This window comes from Sturnira hondurensis, unplaced genomic scaffold, assembly GCF_014824575.4.
Source record: "Sturnira hondurensis isolate 20B ecotype Veracruz unplaced genomic scaffold, ASM1482457v3 Scaffold0020642, whole genome shotgun sequence".
In the NCBI taxonomy this organism is placed as follows: domain Eukaryota; kingdom Metazoa; phylum Chordata; class Mammalia; order Chiroptera; family Phyllostomidae; genus Sturnira; species Sturnira hondurensis.
The window spans coordinates 2,852,521-2,870,943 of record NW_028093273.1 but is presented as its reverse complement, the minus strand read 5'-3'; the positions used below and the strand labels follow the sequence as shown (position 1 = coordinate 2,870,943).

The window sequence follows — 18,423 nt, the reverse complement described above, 5'->3', positions numbered from 1 at the left end:
TGCTGAGACTGGGCTTTACTTTTACTCAGAGAAAACATCTGATTAGGTCTGGAGGCAGCAACATTTTTTCATTTGAAGATAAATACCTTATTCTGTGTCCTGGGTTACAAACCTGAATGTTACTCTCACCTTTCTGATAAGACTAAGAATGCTGAAAAAATACAAAAGAACCATGTATTTATTTAGAACATTCACCCAAAGATGGCTTCCCCAATACGTTAGCATTCCTGTGCCCAGTTTATGATGACAGAAAGCTGTGTTTAACACGGCTGAGATTTCTGAGAGGGCCAAGTTCAGCTATGACTGTCTGTCTTATTTTCACCAGTAACTGAGGAGTATAGCCTTTCCGAATGACTCAGTGATTCATCTTGAATTCATTTTTCCTGTCTGGGAACCTGGACATTTTTCTCTGCAAATACCCACAAAGCACATGTTTCATTTTTTAAAAGAAAATGTTGCACTTCTCCCTCGGCCCTTTCGGACGCAGACTTCACTCAGTGAATGGCTGAGTGAACAGTGATTTTTTAAAAAATACATAGTCTGAGGATATGAAAGAATTCATGTATTTCTAAATAGAACATTTCGTCCTTTTTAAAAAGCATGAATGGATTAGCATGTAGTTTAGGTGCAAGCCATTACCTCTGTTCCCACTCTTGGTTGGACTGGGTGTTTGGTGCAGATGTGTGCATTTCATTATGTTTTATAACTTACGTGTTATGTAAGTCTTACGTGTGAATCAAATATTTTAAAAGAAAAAAGTGGATGGGTGAATGGGTGAAAGCAGATGGGATCAGCCTTCATTATTAATGCTAGATCTTGTCACTGTGCCGTCTCAGGGGAAAAGGCAGGCATATAACTGGCTCACGAGCCTCAAGTTGGCAGGGGCAGTTCCTCCATCTCTGATCCCAGGCTCACAATTCATACTCTTCCTTTCTCTTCAGGGACAGCAGTGGGGGGAGGGGGGTCAGAAGGTGGCAGGCGCGAAGAGCGGGTCAGACATGGCTGCTTCCCAGCACTGTGAAGGTGCAGTCACTGTACCCTGGTGACAGACATGAGTGGAAACAGCTCCGCTGCTTCTGCCGTGGCTGTTGAGCCCCATCCCGCGACTCATGCACCCCCAGACACCATGCCTTATACGTTCATATTTTTTAAAAATGAGGCCCAACTGATATGGACTGAAGCACAGACACACACACACACACAAAGAATTTTCAATAGTATTTTTTGTCCCCAATGGGAGTTTATGCTGATCTATAAGAGAAAAAATCTCTGTATACACAACACATGTATTAGTGAACCTTTCTCAACCGCTTTGTGGTGAGAGAGTGGCATTAAAAATAGACATTGGAAATGTTTAAGTAAAAAATCACCCAACATCTCACCATGAAGTCAAATTCTGCATTGTTTCCTATGAGGGCAAATGGGAAGAAAAAAGCCCAAAGCTTTCAGCATACATTTAAAACAGCATGGCCAGAGACCAATGATTGGCAATGGGAAAATCATCATTCTGCAATTTGCACAATAAACTGGGCAAAATCACTGCAATTTGTTATAAATGTTCCTTTCAGGTATATTTCTCAGAGTAGGCAGTATATTTTATTCTCATGTTCCTTTTCCCTCCCTGCCTCTAAGTTGCATTCTAGAATTTCTACTTAAAAAGAATCTACAATAATTATTATTTATTATTTCCTTTTATTTATCAAGTGTTGTATCAATTATTAAGTAAACACATACACAAATAAGATTAAGTGAAACAAACCATATGTAAATTATGCCAACTTTTTAAAAGACAGTTTGGCACTGGTCAAAGCCCTCTGACATCACCTTCCTTCAAAATAAAAATTTTATTTTTAAAAAGCAAGGAGAAACTGAGTCAGAGAGAAGTTCTTAGTAGAGATGTATAGTGGTTTCTTGGTGGGGTCAAGAATTCTATTCTGTGTTTTAAAGTTGGGAGTGAGTGCTCGCTATTGGCCAAAACCATGGCTTCGGTTATGTTATGCAGGAAGCTCTGCATAATATAAGCAAAATCCTTAAAAATCAGAGTATTTGTATTGCTTAGAAATCACTTAAGGACTATGGGGCGCTGGAGTTTCATTTCCAATAAATCGAGTCGCCCCAGGGGGAGTTCTGCGCCACAAGGAACGACACTAAATTGAACTCCTTGATATTTCTCCCAGCCCCAAACACACACAGATGTTAGCACAATTCAACTATGGGAGCAGCAACATTCCCCAGCCCTACCCTGGCTGTCCTCAGGCCTGCCCTCCACTGTTCTCAGGGAAGGACCTACGTAGCTCCCGCCCTGAAGCGGATGGAGCCACAGCCCAGCTCCAGTGCCGACTGCGGTGAGAAAGCTGGATTAAAACCGTCACATCAGTTTCCTGTTTCTAGTCTGATCAATCCTGATGGGACCCTGTGAGCAGAAAAGCACTCAGAAAACAACATTCCTCCACTAACAAAACGGATCTGGTTTTCCCCAAAGCCAGTTTAGACACACTATTAGGTGGAATTTAGGAAACCCTATTAATATTTGGTGACAGAAAACAACTTCTTTTGGAGAAAAGAGATTGGTCTTAATTCTGATTTCCAGTCACTATGTATTGGAGATGTTTTGTTGAAGACTGCCCAGAGAGACAGAAAAGTTGAAAGATACGTGTCATCATGCTTTTAGCACCCTTTCCAAGGTGGGTGACGCTTGGACCCAGGGACATTCGCCTGGGTCCCCACATGCTGCTGACTCCTGGCCCTTGGGATTCTCTCAGTCATGGCAGGACAACCCCCGGGTTGCCTCAGGGACTCCACCCTAGGGTCCAAACAAGCTGAGCCGGCTTTGGGGCTCCTGGATTCGCTGATGAGTGTGTACATCTTTTGCAAGGCTCCTAGATTTCTCTTAATGAATAAAAATGAATAAAAATGAATAAAATCTCTAAAAAATAAATAAACTTAAGATAGAATCATAAAACCCCTTCACAATCTACCCGGTGTAAAAAAAGAGATGTAGATTAAACTGGAAAATACATGAAACATTAGAAAATCTATCAAGTTCTTTGTGGTCATTATTTTAAAAAGCAGTTTCATCTGACCAGGGTTTTGTCCTCACATGAACCCCCAAAATGACTTAAGAAAGATAATCTCCAGCTCACCACATAATTGTAAGAATAAATCCATCCCGCATCAATCCCTCCCTCACAGTCTCACAGATGACCTCGTCATCCAGACACAAAAAGAAGCAAAGATGCTTACTATGAACTTTACAAGGTGCAAATCATACAGGACACATGAAAAGTAAGGGGTATGAGAAGGTACTGGAAGAAAGCAGTACCTCGGAAGGTGTTAGCACTGGGAAACCCAAGCACAGAACGGCCTAGACTGGTACAGACAGGAAGGTCCTAGCATAATGTCACTGCCAAGAAAAGGCAAAGCCATTCCCCTGGGGTGGGATCTGCATTACGGCCGACCAAAGAGAAGCGGCTCGGTGACACTGCAGACTGGCAGAGGCGGGACGGAGGCTGGCGCTCTGCACCACATCAGTGTGGGTCACTCTTTGGGGAAGGGGGCCCCTGTCACAATGTGCTCCAGGACCTGGGGAAGGTCACAAACCAGCAGCCCAGCAAAACGCAGCTCAGAAGTGTGTTTTGGGCTATATTCTGATGTGCAAAATATTATTTAAAAATACTGCACTAGCTTCCAGTATTAAAAAAATGGGAAAATTTCACCTAAAAGTCCTAATTTCTGCCTTCACTTGGAACGGCAGGAGCTGCCTGGCAAGTCAGGACCTGTAATTCTACAAGGCAAGAGCTGCCTGAAGCTGGGGGGGGAGCGGGGGCTGTCTGCTTCCAAGGGTCACACCCCCCCAGTCTGGAGGCTGGCCATCCAGGAAAGGCCAAAAAGATGGCTTTAACAAACGAGGCAGACAGAGAACTAGTTGGGGGGGGGGGGGGTAAGTCATCTAGAGAGCAGAGAGATTATTGGACTGTTTATCATCTTATTTTCTCCTTTACATGACAAAACACAGCAGAATAAAGCACATACCCCCCTTTTAACTTAAATACTGTGAACAAGGCTCACTCCTTGGTTAATCCTCCTGCAGACAGCAGCATCCTTAAAGCCTACCTGGTATAACAGTGTTTTTTATGATGCTTTAGAGTTAGCAAAGCACATTCACACACATTTCCTTTCATGGACCCCTCAACCACAATTTTGCTGCCTATACTAGGCAAACGGTCTTCTGACATGCTCCAGATGAGGAAATGGAGGCTCGGGAACGTTGGTGGAATGTGAACCGGCCTCCTGCCACGACAACCCACAGACCTACCACTCCTTGGCAACGACCCAGCCTGCCCTGCAGGGAACTCAGGGCCACTTCAACCTGCCTGGAGCCGTGGCCACTCAGACACCACGCTGGCTAGTGATTTAGGGATTTTTCCCTTACTAGGATAATCTCTCCCTAAGAAAATCCATCTCCTAAAACTCAGACAGCCAGGAGTCTGCTCAGCCTGCAAGGCAGTGGTCAGTATGTCCAGAACCATCCCTTATTTGTTCACAAAAGTCCTGCGAATATGTTGGCAAATAAATTCGGAGAGCCGGAAACGCTAATTATTAGGCAGAGACAAACCCACAGCAGTAACATAAACAACAAAGTGCCTTTTCAGCAATGCTATTCAATGTGCCTTCCTGTTGCCAGCGCCACGAAAAACACACTGGGAGTGGCCTGGAGGAGACGGAAGGGGAAATGACTCCTTTAGAGACCACGTCCTGTGGGCAGGCCGTGGCCTTGCAGTTTGCTAGAGCAGATATCAGAAAGGAAGGGTGGGCAGTGTAATTTGTAAGGAGAGAAAAATGGCTCACGAAATGGAGTTCCCAAAGAACACTATTTAGGCGGGGCACTTCCAGTTCTGTAGTGGATGAACTTCTTTGTTTTCAGGTTGAGAATGAAGTGAGCAGGAGATAAAGATTCTGCTCAATTGATTGCGGAGCATGTGAACTGGTCTTCTGTCAAGATAGGCCTGTCTAGATCCTCCACATATGCTGAGCCTTTTGTGCCCGGTGCAGAGGTCAGTGCAATGGGGTCAACCTGAGGCCTGGAACCCTGCCGGCATTCTGCTCACCAAGCTGTGTGCCTTGCTCAGCTAGGAAAATGCCCCTTTTTGTAACTGGATGCCCTTTTTCATTGGCACAACCATGTGCTGGCTGCAGCCCTGAGCCTGGGTAAAGTTTAGCTTCTGGCCCTTTGAATCCACGTAATTTTACGTGTCAGGCAACACAATCGGGTTGGATACCCTGGATTTGAGTATCATCAGCCTTGTGCAGCGTCTCACAAATCGAATGATTTTCTGCTTTATTTTCTCCAGCTAAAGCAATGAAAACAATGCTACCCCCCACCCCTGTCTCCTTAAGGTCATTGTGAAGCCACTGACAAAAGTTTAATCACATGTCCAGAAACATCTTGCAGAGCACCGTCTTCTTCCCCATTTAAGTTCAAAGTCAGTAAAAGAATAAAGATTTTAAGTTCAATAATGTGCTAAGTGGCAAAGGGCCACAGGCCCACTTAAAATAGGGCAACTTCCATTTTCCAAGCAAATCACCCACTTCCAAGTATCTGAGTTCCAACCCCTCTCACAGGTCCAGAAATTATTTCACTAGAACACCCTTAACAAGCAACTCCACTGCTGGCATCTCTGAGGCAGCAAGTCGAAACTCAAACCCCAAGTTGGCTGGTTTCCTCCAACTGCTGGGAGGCGGACTCCTGGCCAACTGCAGACGAGCGGGCAGATCCAACCGCGTCCAGAGATGGGTTGGCCAGGGTGGACATGGGAACAATCGGTCTCACCGCCATCTGAGATGACAATTAATTAGTGTGGTGGCAACAAGGAGCAGTCTCTCCAGGGAGCCCGGTCCTAGCCCTTCTGCGGGCTGTGGCACTGGCCTCTCATCAGAGCCAATGTCTGTATTACCAAGTGCACTGGGGATGGCTTCTGGCCTCCCTTAAGGCAATCTACAAGGGCACAAGAGACGAAAAACCTTCTGAGGACTTCACTGTTGAGGGGAAAAAGGAACACCAGTAACATTAAAGATCCAACTGAAAACCAGAGACAGATATTCATCAACAAAAAACAATGGTGTGTTAAGAGAACACTAACCTAGATGTAATAATAAAGGAAAAAAAGGAGAAATGTTTCAATGAGAAGTGCCTCAGAGCGTGGCATGCAGAAAATTGTGTGGTGACAGGAATCCAGCCCCATTGAGGAAAATTCGAGCTCACTGACAACATCCTCAGCAGGCTTTATTAGACACTTGTACCAGGCACACTGCTCAACATGCGGTGAGTGAGAATGCATGAGTCACAGGATAGCACCCCCCAACCCGAGCCGACAGCAAAGGGCATCAGTTATTTAACTGCAGAAGAGGATGATGAATGACTCCCAAGGGCTCTCCAGAAAGGAACATAACATCTCATCACAGAGATGGGTGAATTAAAACATGACTCTCAAAACAAGCATCCAAAAGCTATTTAAAAAAATACAGAATTGACAAGGGGAAGTCACAGTCATCACAGTCAGATCCAACGCCACCTGAAGCTCTGGGACCCTCTGCCTTGCCACCCCCGCCCAGCCTCCAGGGCCATGAAGACCCTGGTGAAGAGTCTTCACCTCAGGCAGAAACTGGATCAGGAGAAGACCTTCAAACAGCACCACGCTTTTGAACAAAGAATAGACAGACATCCGACTCATCCGAGAGCGGCATCTGACCAAAATCCCAGTGATAACAGAACAATACAAAGGTGAGAAGCAGCTTCCTATTGTAGATAAAACCCAGTCTCTTGTATCTCTTCACGTCAACGTGAGTGGACTCCTCAGGATAATCAGAAGGCACTTACAGCTCAACGCTAATCAAGCATCTTCCTATTAGTGAACGGGCACAGCACCGTGACTGTATGAAGTGAGAAGGATGAAGATGGATTCCTGTATGTGGTAGACGCCTCTCAGGAGACATTTAGAATGAAATGGTCAGTGTAAGACTAGAAAAATATGCCTATTCTAGAATTTTTAAAACGCTTACCAATGGGGAGAGAAGGGATGTTACCAACTACAACTGATCAGCCCATCTACTCACAGATCATTGAAACAGCAGTATCCTGCCTAGGAAGTTTTAGAAAGTTGTTTTTGCACTTCCAGCAGGAAAACTGAGTTCCAAATGAGCATACTCGGCTTTGGAAAACAACTCAATATATTAGTTAACGTGGGCTGTCTTGTTTTCAAACTCAAAAGCTTAACAACAAAATACATCGCATCTTAAGTTAGAAATAAAAAAAAAAATTTTAATTGAATTATTTAGAAAAAAGGAATAGTTTTTTACTAGAGATTTTATATGCCCCCCAGAGTACCTCTATTCCTAAGGTACAGACAAAGCCAAACATTGGAGTAAGGTCAGGAGTTCACTTAGTAGCTATACAGAGTCTAAAAATAAAACCTGATTTGACTCTGACCCCCTGGACACCTCACCTGCCAGTGCTTCGTTTCCTCTCTCAGCCAAGCTGAATTAAAAGGGTCACCCACACGGGCTTTCAACTGTAGCTCTTGTCCCTTGGCTCCTAGCTGCTGTAACTTCCCTCCCCCGTCTCCTGCCTCATTACAGGTGCTGGTCAAGATGACCAAATCCAAGGGGCTCCTTTGAGGTCTTCTCTTACTTGTCTTCCCTTCAGTGCTTGCTGATACCAACCACTCTGTCTGAAATTATGTTCTCTTGTGGTTGGCTGCTACTACATTCTCCTTTTTCTATACCAGTCACCTTACCTTTCTGGTTTGGCTTTCACCCGAGCCTGGTCAGTACTTCCAAATGTCTGCTAGGCCCCTCCACCTGATGTCCGCAGGCACCTCCTGTTCCAATGTGTCCCAAACACACTCCTAGTCTGATCTCCCCAATCCCCGCCAAAGCTGGCCTTTCTCTTCTTTATCTGTCAGAGTTAACGGTGCCCTTATCCACCTTGTCACCTCAGGCAGAAAATGGACAATGTTGGCTCCTCCCTGTCTCTTGATTCCCAATACTTCCAATTCGCCAAACATTTATTCAATCTCCTTCTAACCCATCTCTCACACTTTCTGCCTCCTCTCCATCTCTACTTGCGCTGCCTTGGATCTGGATCTCATTCTCTCCTACTTGGACCGCAGCAAGAGGTTCTGAACTCATCTTTCTGCATTCAGGGAGCTCTCTTTGAAATCCATTCTCCATACACTCTCAAATGATTCTTCCTGAACACAAACTCAATCACACCACACACCTGCTTGAAAAACCTCCCCTCCTCACCTTCCACTCTGCACCTTTAATCTTAGCCAAACGGACCTGCTTCCAGTTCCCCAACCTGGCAAGCCCATCCACACCGCCATGCTTACGCTCTTCAGCTTCTCTTTGCCTTATGTGCCTTTTTGTCTATCCTTAAAAACCGCTTCCTGCACTTCATGACACAACTCAAACGCCTCCTTTTCCCTGAAGGCTGCCCTGACCCTCCTTGAGCNCCCTCCTCACCTTCCACTCTGCACCTTTAATCTTAGCCAAACGGACCTGCTTCCAGTTCCCCAACCTGGCAAGCCCATTCACACCGCCATGCTTACGCTCTTGAGCTTCTCTTTGCCTTATGTGCCTTTTTGTCTATCCTTAAAAACCGCTTCCTGCACTTCATGACACAACTCAAACGCCTCCTTTTCCCTGAAGGCTGCCCTGACCCTCCTTGAGCCCATCCGCAGGCAGGCACTCCCATCTCGTCACTCGCAGTACCTGTGCATCTCCACGCCCCCGGCTGGCTCACATGGGCTCTGGGAGTGTCCCGGGGACAGAGACCACTGCTTGTCTCCTCTCTGCTCTGCAGCTCCTAAATAAAGTGCTCCACACCTTGTAAGCACCAATACATTTTTCCCCAGGAAAAAAATAGAAGGTGTCACTCTTTCCCAAATGTTCACTGGTGCGTGTAATTTCCTAGCCTTTCTTCCCATGCAAACCTGTGTTTGTTAACGTGCATGGATACGGATATTTATTTCACCTAACAGGGACATTTCTACTGTAGGGAAAGAGCAAAGCAGTTGTATGGCTTACCTACTAGCTGAAAAGCAAAGATTCAGAAACTCAGGTTTTCAGATAAAAGACTCCCCTTTTCCCCTCTATGATAAAAAAAGAAGTTTCTGTAATAAACCTCGCTCAAAAGAGGATGCTGATAGTATAAGATATGCCTCCTCCTTCGCCACAAAATTTTAAATGTCCAATGACGTCTTCTGATTTGTATCATTAGCTGGGGATTTTGGGTATTTTTGTTTGGGGATCCAAGATCTGTGGTTCTCTAGAAGGTATATGGGACTGATGCTCTAAGGTCTTTCATGCCTATACACAGACGTCTCTGACGAGGACCCCAGAGCCCAATTCAGCACAACAGGTAAATGACACCAAGCCAATCCTAACATCACTGTTCCAAGTGCTCTGCTTTTTGTTTTACACGTACCAGTGTTTACACGTACCCATATTACACGTACCCATGTGTTTACACGTACCAGTGTTTTCAAGCACCTCTGCTCTAGTAACTGTATCTCTGCCCGATCCCCCTGTCAACCTCCAACTTGGTAACCCCCTCCTACTCCCCTCCACCCTGGAGGTTATTACCGACACTGGTGGCAGCAGGTAGTGGGAGCCTTGCCCCACCTACTTTAATTGTGCTGCCCTACTTCCGCTTGCTACAAAGACCCCCCACTCTCCACTCCATCATTTTCCAGCCTCATGCAATGTTCACCCCCACACCAACTGAGCTGGCATCTCCCCTTCAATGTATTGTTTCAGTGGAAGGTTATTTTTTTTGGCTTAAGAGGCTTTCTCTTCCAGCTCTGGGTGAAAAATCAGCAGAGATTCCTGTTCTTATCAACTGAGTGTTTAAGTCAACATAGCAGGTGCCAGAGTCAACAGGATATGGAAAACGAGATTTTGTTGAAGATTATTTGTCATGGGCTCTACTGCCCTGGCGACATAGAATTAGGAGTTCACAGTTTGTAAAAAGAGCAGAAAGGGCAATGAGCCAGAACTTCACCAAGGGGGCAGGGCTGCTTTGCCCGCGCCAAAGTGGCCAGGTAAGGTCCATGGCTTTGTGTAACCAGACAGAGCTTCCTCCTCTCGCTGGCAGAATGCTCATGTTTGTAAGCCCAGAGAAAGAAACACTCCATTCTGCCCTGCCCTCATTTCAACAGATTGCCAGTGTCCTCTGTGCCACCTGACCACTTCACCCACTGCAGACAGTGTCCCCTTTGCCTGGACTCTGAGCTCAGAGCACAAGTGCTTTGGCAGAGTGACGAGGAACAGGGATGGAGTAGAACTGTGCGAACTGTGCGAGGGTAGAATAACCACGGCCACCGAGGTTTCCCAACCCTCTCTGCCCTGCCAAGCCCCGGAAGCCCCATGCCCGCTAAATGGGACCCGCTGCTCCTGGTTCTCACTCCCTCTGCCACCAGCAAGATTCAAGGGGCTGGCTCTTCCAGCCTGTCACCGCCAGGTTGAATTTACACCATCCTTCCAGATACGCATATGTCATCTCCAGAAAGCATCACTGCTCAACACTGGGGCCATGGGACGACTCCTCAGACAGTGCTCTTTCTCCTGTTCTTCTCCTTTGTCTTTCAAAACACAGCACCTTTTGCAGGCTGCTCAGGGATCTCAATATCTAGTAAGGAAACCTCGCAATTTTATGTCTGAATGATATATCTGGCCTGGAATTTCCAATGATATTTTGTAGAAAGAGTTGAAAGAACATGACATCAACCCCTCACTAGGACTTTGATGGCAATTTCATCTCCATTTCACCAGTAGGGAGATGGAGACAAGATAAAACTGAAGAATTCACACGCTGGCAGTCAGTGATGAGACTCAAAATCACGGCTCTTTTAGTGCACATTTTCAAGCATGTACAAGTGGAGGAAAGACTTTCCAGTATGCCATATATTCTCCCTCTTCTCTTCCTGTGAAAATTGATGGTATTTTAGAAAAGGACAAGAGGGAGACAAAACTGGGTAGGAGTTGTTATCAACCAAACTATGCCAATAGGAAGAAAATTTCAGAAGAGTACACTACATGCCATTTTCCTACTTTTATGGTCTCTCCACCCAGAAAAACAGAATTTGTCAGTATCTGTCAGGAGTCAGATCTGAGCCGACGTAAGACTCTTGTGTGGCTCCGAGCATACTTAAAATTTTTAGTTCCTCATCAGAAAAAGGGATGCTATGGGGATCACATGAAATGGTGCATATAAATAGTATTAACAGGGCCTAGCATGAGGCAAATGGTTGTGAAGTAGGTTAGTTGCTATTATTATGCATACTATGAGATGAATTGCAAAAAAGTCCTCACTTCGGTAATGGTGAACGTAACATTTTATTTTCAAAGCCATTCTCTTGACCAAGAACTTGACAGTCTTTCTGACAACACAGTAGAGTCACGATAATTCTAGATCTCCGGTCAAGCCCTGAGGAATTTTGATCAATGGCAGTTTGACAATGAACCTATGATATACACCATTGTAAGTCACGGAGACAGACATACTTGGATGTAATACAGAACAGTGCACCACAGCTACTCCTGAGTGCCCTATTATTCCATTAAATTTCAATTTAGGATCTCTGTAAAATTATGACAAAAAACCAAGGCACTATTTCATTAGAAAAAAGCAATTACCTTATATCCACCCTGTCCCATTTCTAAGAATCTTTTCCACTATTACATAAACCACCTAAATGAATTTTGGAATGCCTCCAGGCAAGAGGACTGAGCTCGCAGGGATCTGTGGATATGATAATGACGAGTCATTGCCATGAGGAAAAAAATGAAGGGTTCAAACTGTTCTGGCAGAACCTCTTTTTGGTTGTATCCTGAAACCCAACTATAAAGGCACTACTGCATATGGGTCACATGTCTCACTTACATCCTGTATATATTTTTAACTCTAACTTATACCCACATAGTATAGGGGAGTGTTGCGTTAGCATCTGGAAAAGGACCCAGTTTTGTTTGTGTTAAGTTACTTTTAGCCCAGATGAATGTATTTAAGACTGTTATAAAATGCAACGGCTAAAGAGAAATGAGAATTTCTCTTGAAATTCTCTTCATTCTCATGAGAAAGAAGCATTGATCAACTTCATGGTTAGACAAAATTCAACTTCTACTCTATGCTTATTTCTTGGAAATTACTGACCACATCAACTTTAACATCAAAATTCTGAAAACTGCTATGAAGATCACCAGGAAATATTCAGAAGAAATGGCAACAGGAGGGTCCTTCATGCAGCCAGACTAAATGCAGGTGAAGTCTCAGTGATATGCAGGCTCAGGAGTTACCTGTGCACTCCCTGCTCCAGGCGTGGGGTGCCCATGCTCACCCTCTCTTTTAAAATGGCCCCTAATGCCAGAAACAAATCAGCATGACACGAAAACGCCTGTTTTCTCTGCCGTGGACTGCTCTACTCATTCACAAACAAACGTCTGAATGCCTTTTAAAGAGATGAGGCCAAGGCAGGCATTTTCCCTCTCTCTCTAGACTAAGCCAGTGCGTCATGCAACACCAGCTCTGTTGGAACCATGAGCCTAATGCAATCTATAAGCACAAAGGTGCAGATGGTATAATTTATAGGTGGGTATGGTATGCAAGATAAGGGTATCAATTTTGCTTTTCTATTAAGAGAGTATGATTTCAACATGTAAGACTTGTTCGCCTAGAAGCTCAGTGTATTGAAATACAAAAGTTTTAGTTTATTTGAAAAAGAAAGCCATATACATTCAAAGAACAAATAACCAGTCTTTCTGGAAAATGGACACTTCAAAAATAGGAAAAGAGAATATCTGATAAAGCTCTGCAAACAGTTCAGTAGTTATTGCCTTTTTTCCCAGAAATGACTTCAATGACTTAATATGAAAGTACCACTGTGCCTTTGTCCCAGCCCAAAAGAATTTACACAGATGTCTACCTAAGAATGGTCAGTTGGCATCTTAGTGAAAAAAGTTCTCTGAAAATACAAATGGAAACAAAGAAGGGAAAAAAGAGATACAAAAATTAATATAATGAGAGGACGAGCAGGAAAAATTAGGCCCAACAAAGCAAAAGTACTTACAGAGGATACAAATAAATTACAAGAGGCACAGAGAACCTTGTTAAAGACTAACAAACAGGTTTCTTGTTTTTGCAAAAAGTCCCTTTTCATAAAAAATAAAAATTTATAAAAGCCAACATGGCTTCTTGAATAGAGACAGAAGCTATGGTTTCCACTACAACCCCAAAGAGTGATTTTCTAGGTTTCCATTTTGATGATGCTTGGTATACCTATAAAGTAAGCTCATTATATCACCATTTTTTTTCTCTTTACTGGCTGAATTGAGTTCTGTTTTGTATGAAAACACAGAACACGTCTACCACTGGAATAAAGAGCACATAATTATACACATGCAGAAACAAATATTATTACCCACAGCCAGAAAACAAATGCCACCACTGGTAATGTTAATTTACTAATACATTTAAGGGCAAAGCTACTGAGTTTTCATTTCCTAGTGGATGTCACCTCCACTACCTACCAATAAAAAATACAATACAACGCACCCCGAAGAGAAGCCTTTGCCACTTCCTATAAATGTCATCGATGTGCGGACAACTGTGTGGTGATTGCTGGCTGGAGGAGGTCTCAGGGGACTAAGAGGTAATCTAAAAAAATACAATAAAAAAAGATTTAAAAAAACAAGATAAAAATGTCATGAATGGCTATGAGAAGCGAAGAACTGGTGAATCAATCAGAAGCATCCATTGATATTTTATGATTGTGTTAAACACAGAAAAGTATTTAGTTTAGTTCTTATATTTAACACATACTTCTATTAAAAATATATATATACAATAGATCTTCCAGTCTAAGGAATGAAAAAAATAACAAAAGCTACAGCTTAATTCCTGGCACATGGCTTGGCTCATGGGTCCTGTTTACCAAATATTTGTTGGATGAATAAATAATCTAAATACCATGTAGATCTGCTTTATATTTTGGCATGGGAAGTGCCTGCTTTTCAGTGGCAGGCATTCCTGGGCCTACACAAGTATTTCTGTTCTCTGACTAATGTGGGCAGAGGCTATGATTTAAGAATATGGTTTACCCTATAGTAAACCTCCAACTCTGGAGGAAATGAAGAGGTGTCTAGTTCTTAGTCTTGTGAATGCAGATGTACCTTCTCCCTATAAAGGCCAAGTGCAATAAAGCAGAGTGGAGGAGACAAACATTTTATATTTGAAAGATTGGTGTATTACATTATATAAAGAACTGAGATATATATATATATCTGCAAACAGTCATATATATATATGACTACTAACAAGTAATTAAGTGGATTAGCTCAATCTTTTAACACACTGAAAACCTGGGTTTTTTTTCTGGAGTAAGTGAATAATATCACTGTTTCATACACACATATTTGGTAATTGGCATCACGTAAGATCTAAGTGACTGTTTTCTGATGGAGAGCCCCTTCTGAAATGGTTGGATCTTACCCCAAACTCCCACTTACATGGTACCCTAAGATCACTACAGAAGCACAAATTAAACTCTCAACATGATTATGACAGAAAGGAAAGGACAAAAAAGACTATAAAAATTGAGGAGCATCCCTTATATAAATACTTTAAATACTATAAATTATGGTATATACTGTGAGTACTTCCTAAATGGGTCTGCTCAGCAGGCGATTAAAATTATTTCCAGAACAATCATGCTGTATGTCAATTAAGCCTTTATGACTATTTCATTATTTTACCCTGAAAACCCTAAACTTGAAATACATAAGAGACTTAAACATAACTTACCACCAGTTCTTTTAAATATTTGTGTAACTGAAAGAGACTTTTGTAAAGAGGGTGGAAATAATCTGTGACACCGGGGTGTTGGTACCATCTGGATGCACACCCATTCCGAGTTCTCTCCGTCACTAAAGCCCTCCCCTCCTCCATCATGGAAACCTGAGAGCTGACCGTCTTGGCAGTATGACCACCACCACCTCTAAAACCACAGAAAAGCTGAAGAGTTAAACAAGACACACTAGACAAAGCAGAAGAGTGTCACAATTCAGACCCATCAGATTCGAAACCCAAACCCAAACGTGGAACTGTCTGGGCATAATAAGCTCTTGCTACCTCAGCCCCTTTCCTTTACCAAGCATGGAATTCTCTGTTGTGAAATTCAATCACTTTCAATAGTCATCTTGAACTTGACCCACATCTCTCAGCTTTGTGAGATTAGTGGTGTACAGTTCCCTGAAATACCATATATAACAACATCACACTTCCTATCTAGATCTCTATTTAACCTACAGGAATCCAGGTCCTCTGTGGTTAGTGCATCCGCTGTACTCCACCCCAAAGGAGGGGTGGAGAGGGCAATCTACCTAAATTCCTGCTCTGAATGTTAATGCTTACTAATAATGAAAGAACTTTATACTGTTTTTAAAAGACAATTTTATTCTCTGCTGTTGAACTTAACGAAAAAACAATTTATAGATAACGCATGTTGAGAAGGCTAAATAAAGGCTTTTTGTGTGTGTGGTTTTGAGTTTAGGTTACATGTTTCACATAGCATGAGGCTTCTTTTTATTTCGTTACAAACTCCCCCAAAAGCTTTTTAAACAGGGCTGTCAGCTCTGTTTGTTCCAGTCTCTGATTTACAAAGAGCCCATGGATAAGAGCAAGAACCAAGTTGGAAAGTCGTAACATTTCCATTACAATCCTGCTTTTGAACCTACCCTTCCTGCTTTCCAAAGCGGGGCTCTCTGACCCCAATTCTGGCAGGTGGCAGGTGAGGGGGCATGGAAATGTGGTGGTGTAGGGGGCAAGGGTACAGTTTTCAGCTCATGGGATTAAATCCCCAGACCCAACAGTAGTGTGGATTCTATGCTTCGTCCTCCAGCACTGAGATTCTCATGAGACATGTAACCGGGGCCATACAGCCTGGGAGAGCTTCTCAACACATTATATATGTATATATATATATATATAGCCTGTCCCACTTGAGGACCATAGCTGTACTTCCATAGCAATGAGTGAATCCAAGAAGGCAGGGTGTTCTGCTAAAATCATTCTTCTTCAGTCACTTGGTGTGACCAAAACTATCTTTTTTCTTTTTCACAGTCAGACCAAGGCACAGTGTCTCACTTTTCACAATTCCTTATCTTCCTCTTCTCCCAGTCAATCATCTGTTCTCAGTGGGCAGCTGACATGGCCCTTTCAGGTCTCCTACCCATGGCCTTGTCTCAGTCTTTATCCTCCTCTATAGCAGGGGACACCATTAATCACCTCTTTCTTCTTGAAACTGCTGGCTGGTTCTCTGCCAATCCCTCTAGCCACACCTCCTTTCTCTCCTTGGCCACAGTCTCTCGTCTGGATGGCCCCGACATGCACTCACTCCCCTGGAATTCTATACTAGCTCATCTCCTCATCCTGACTATTTAGGTCAGTCCTTGAGCTGCAGGTGCCAGCTTTGTGCAGGTTAACGCCCAAGTGTCTCAGTTCTCCAGCCCACTCCCTCTTAAAAGCTCAGGAACCTACTCTGTAATAGCCTGAAGGCATTTTAATTCTCTAATCTGGAGAGGACTTGGGCACCTCAGGTGAATTAACTCCTCCCCTTGGCCTCCTCCTGATTTTCCTCTGCCTGTCACTGTCTTTACATCTCTACACTTGGGTCTCCGCACCCCAACTATACATCTCAGTCCCCTGGACTGTTTTTGCCCACTGCCCTACCACCAACCAGTTCACAGACTCCCGCCTCCTCCTTCCCAAGATGGTCTCCCGTGTTACACCCCAATCTCACCACCTGTGTGAGTGCCAACACCTGCTTAAAAGGCCAGCGCCTGCTTAAAAGCTAACTCCTGGGACACGGTTTCTCCAGTTCCCTTTGAACACACAGCCTTTCTTCTTGCCATTACTATCCTGTAACACAACTGTGACACTTCCCACAGTGCTGATGAATAACGAAATGAAACCCAGGAGCTAAGAGCTCCTGCAGGTATATCTTTGCAGTAGGAACAGTTATCCTAGTCTATCCCTTCATGGGGTCGTTTGCTTCCGCTAAAGAGGAAGGCAGATGTGAAATAATAATTTAATGATATCGTTTAACCAGTCCCACACTTTGATCCATTTATCTGTCTGGCTACACTGTGTACAACAAAAAACCTATCAAGTTTATTAACCCATTAGTATAAAACCTAAAACATGATTTAAAAATCACCTCTATCTGTGTCATTTGGAACTTTTGCTTTAAGTAAAAAAGCACTGGCTGCCTTTTAACATAAAGATGTCAACGCTAAGCCCTGGCCATTGTAAGTTCCAGAGTTATAGTAAGATCCGATGCTCAAGAAAACTAGCTCCATTCAGCTTTTCATGTGTTTGTAGATTTGTGTCGACTGTACAACAGCATTTTTTTCAATGAAAGGCAAGATTTTAAAGTGATACTTTAAAGCAGTGTTAGGCTGCCACCAGCCATGCAGAGTGCGCTGGAGTATGAGGCTGACTGTGTAGGATGAAGCGTAACTGCACGAACCCACCTTGCAGCTCTTCTGCATCTTCAGAGGGAAGCTCTCACTGGCCTCGGAAAGCCACTTGCGAGCTAGCAAAATTACAACATTTTATGCTGGATTTAGTAAACTATGCAGTGGTGAAAACCTTCAACTACTTGAGCAAAGAAAAAAACCCTAAATAAATGCACAGACAGACATCTATAATTTATCCTCTATATTAGGAAGGTCAGGAAAGAAATGACTAAGTGTGGTTTTATGCAACAATGTTCAAAGAAGGCTGACTTCTTATTCTTCCACATTGAACAGAAGCCATAAAGTATTCCTAGGCTGGGATTTCATATCTAGGTAACCCTGAGCAGAATCAGCACCTCTCAGGGCTCCAGCCCCTGCCCCAGGGGCATCTAGGCTGAGTTAGGGAGCTCTGCTGGAGTCTGGTGTCCAAGTGCTGTCTCAGGCCTGGTCCCCACCTTTCCGACCGGTTTTCCTGCCAGACAATGCAAGCACCTCACATACATCCCCACTAACACTGCCAGTGACCTGGAGAAGTAGATATTATCCTTAATTTACAGATGAGAAAACCAAGTTCGGTAGAAGGTAAGTAATGGGCCCAAGTTTCAGGAGGTTGGTTTGACTCCCTTTTCACTGGCAGTGGATCTGAATGGCGGCTGAGTGTCCTCCTGAGGGTATTCTGGTGGCTACAGTGAGTAGGGGATGTTACTGGCATTGAGCGAGTGGGAACCAGGAATTTTTAACATTCCACAGCGCGCTGCACGGTCCTCATCCAAGAGAGAATTTCCCTACCCCACATGCAACAGCACCCAGCAAAGAACAATGCACCATGACGGAGCGTGCAGGGAGAGA

General features: G+C 43.7%; 1 protein-coding gene and 1 pseudogene across 1 annotated transcript in view; one reads left to right on the top strand and one right to left on the bottom strand.

The window, feature by feature from the left end:
• Positions 1–18,423, bottom strand: part of GNAQ (G protein subunit alpha q) — a 263,208-nt gene that overhangs the window by 99,224 nt on the left and 145,561 nt on the right. The gene's annotated exons all lie outside the window — the stretch shown is intronic.
• LOC118976061 (microtubule-associated proteins 1A/1B light chain 3B-like) lies at positions 6,624–7,231 on the top strand (annotated as a pseudogene).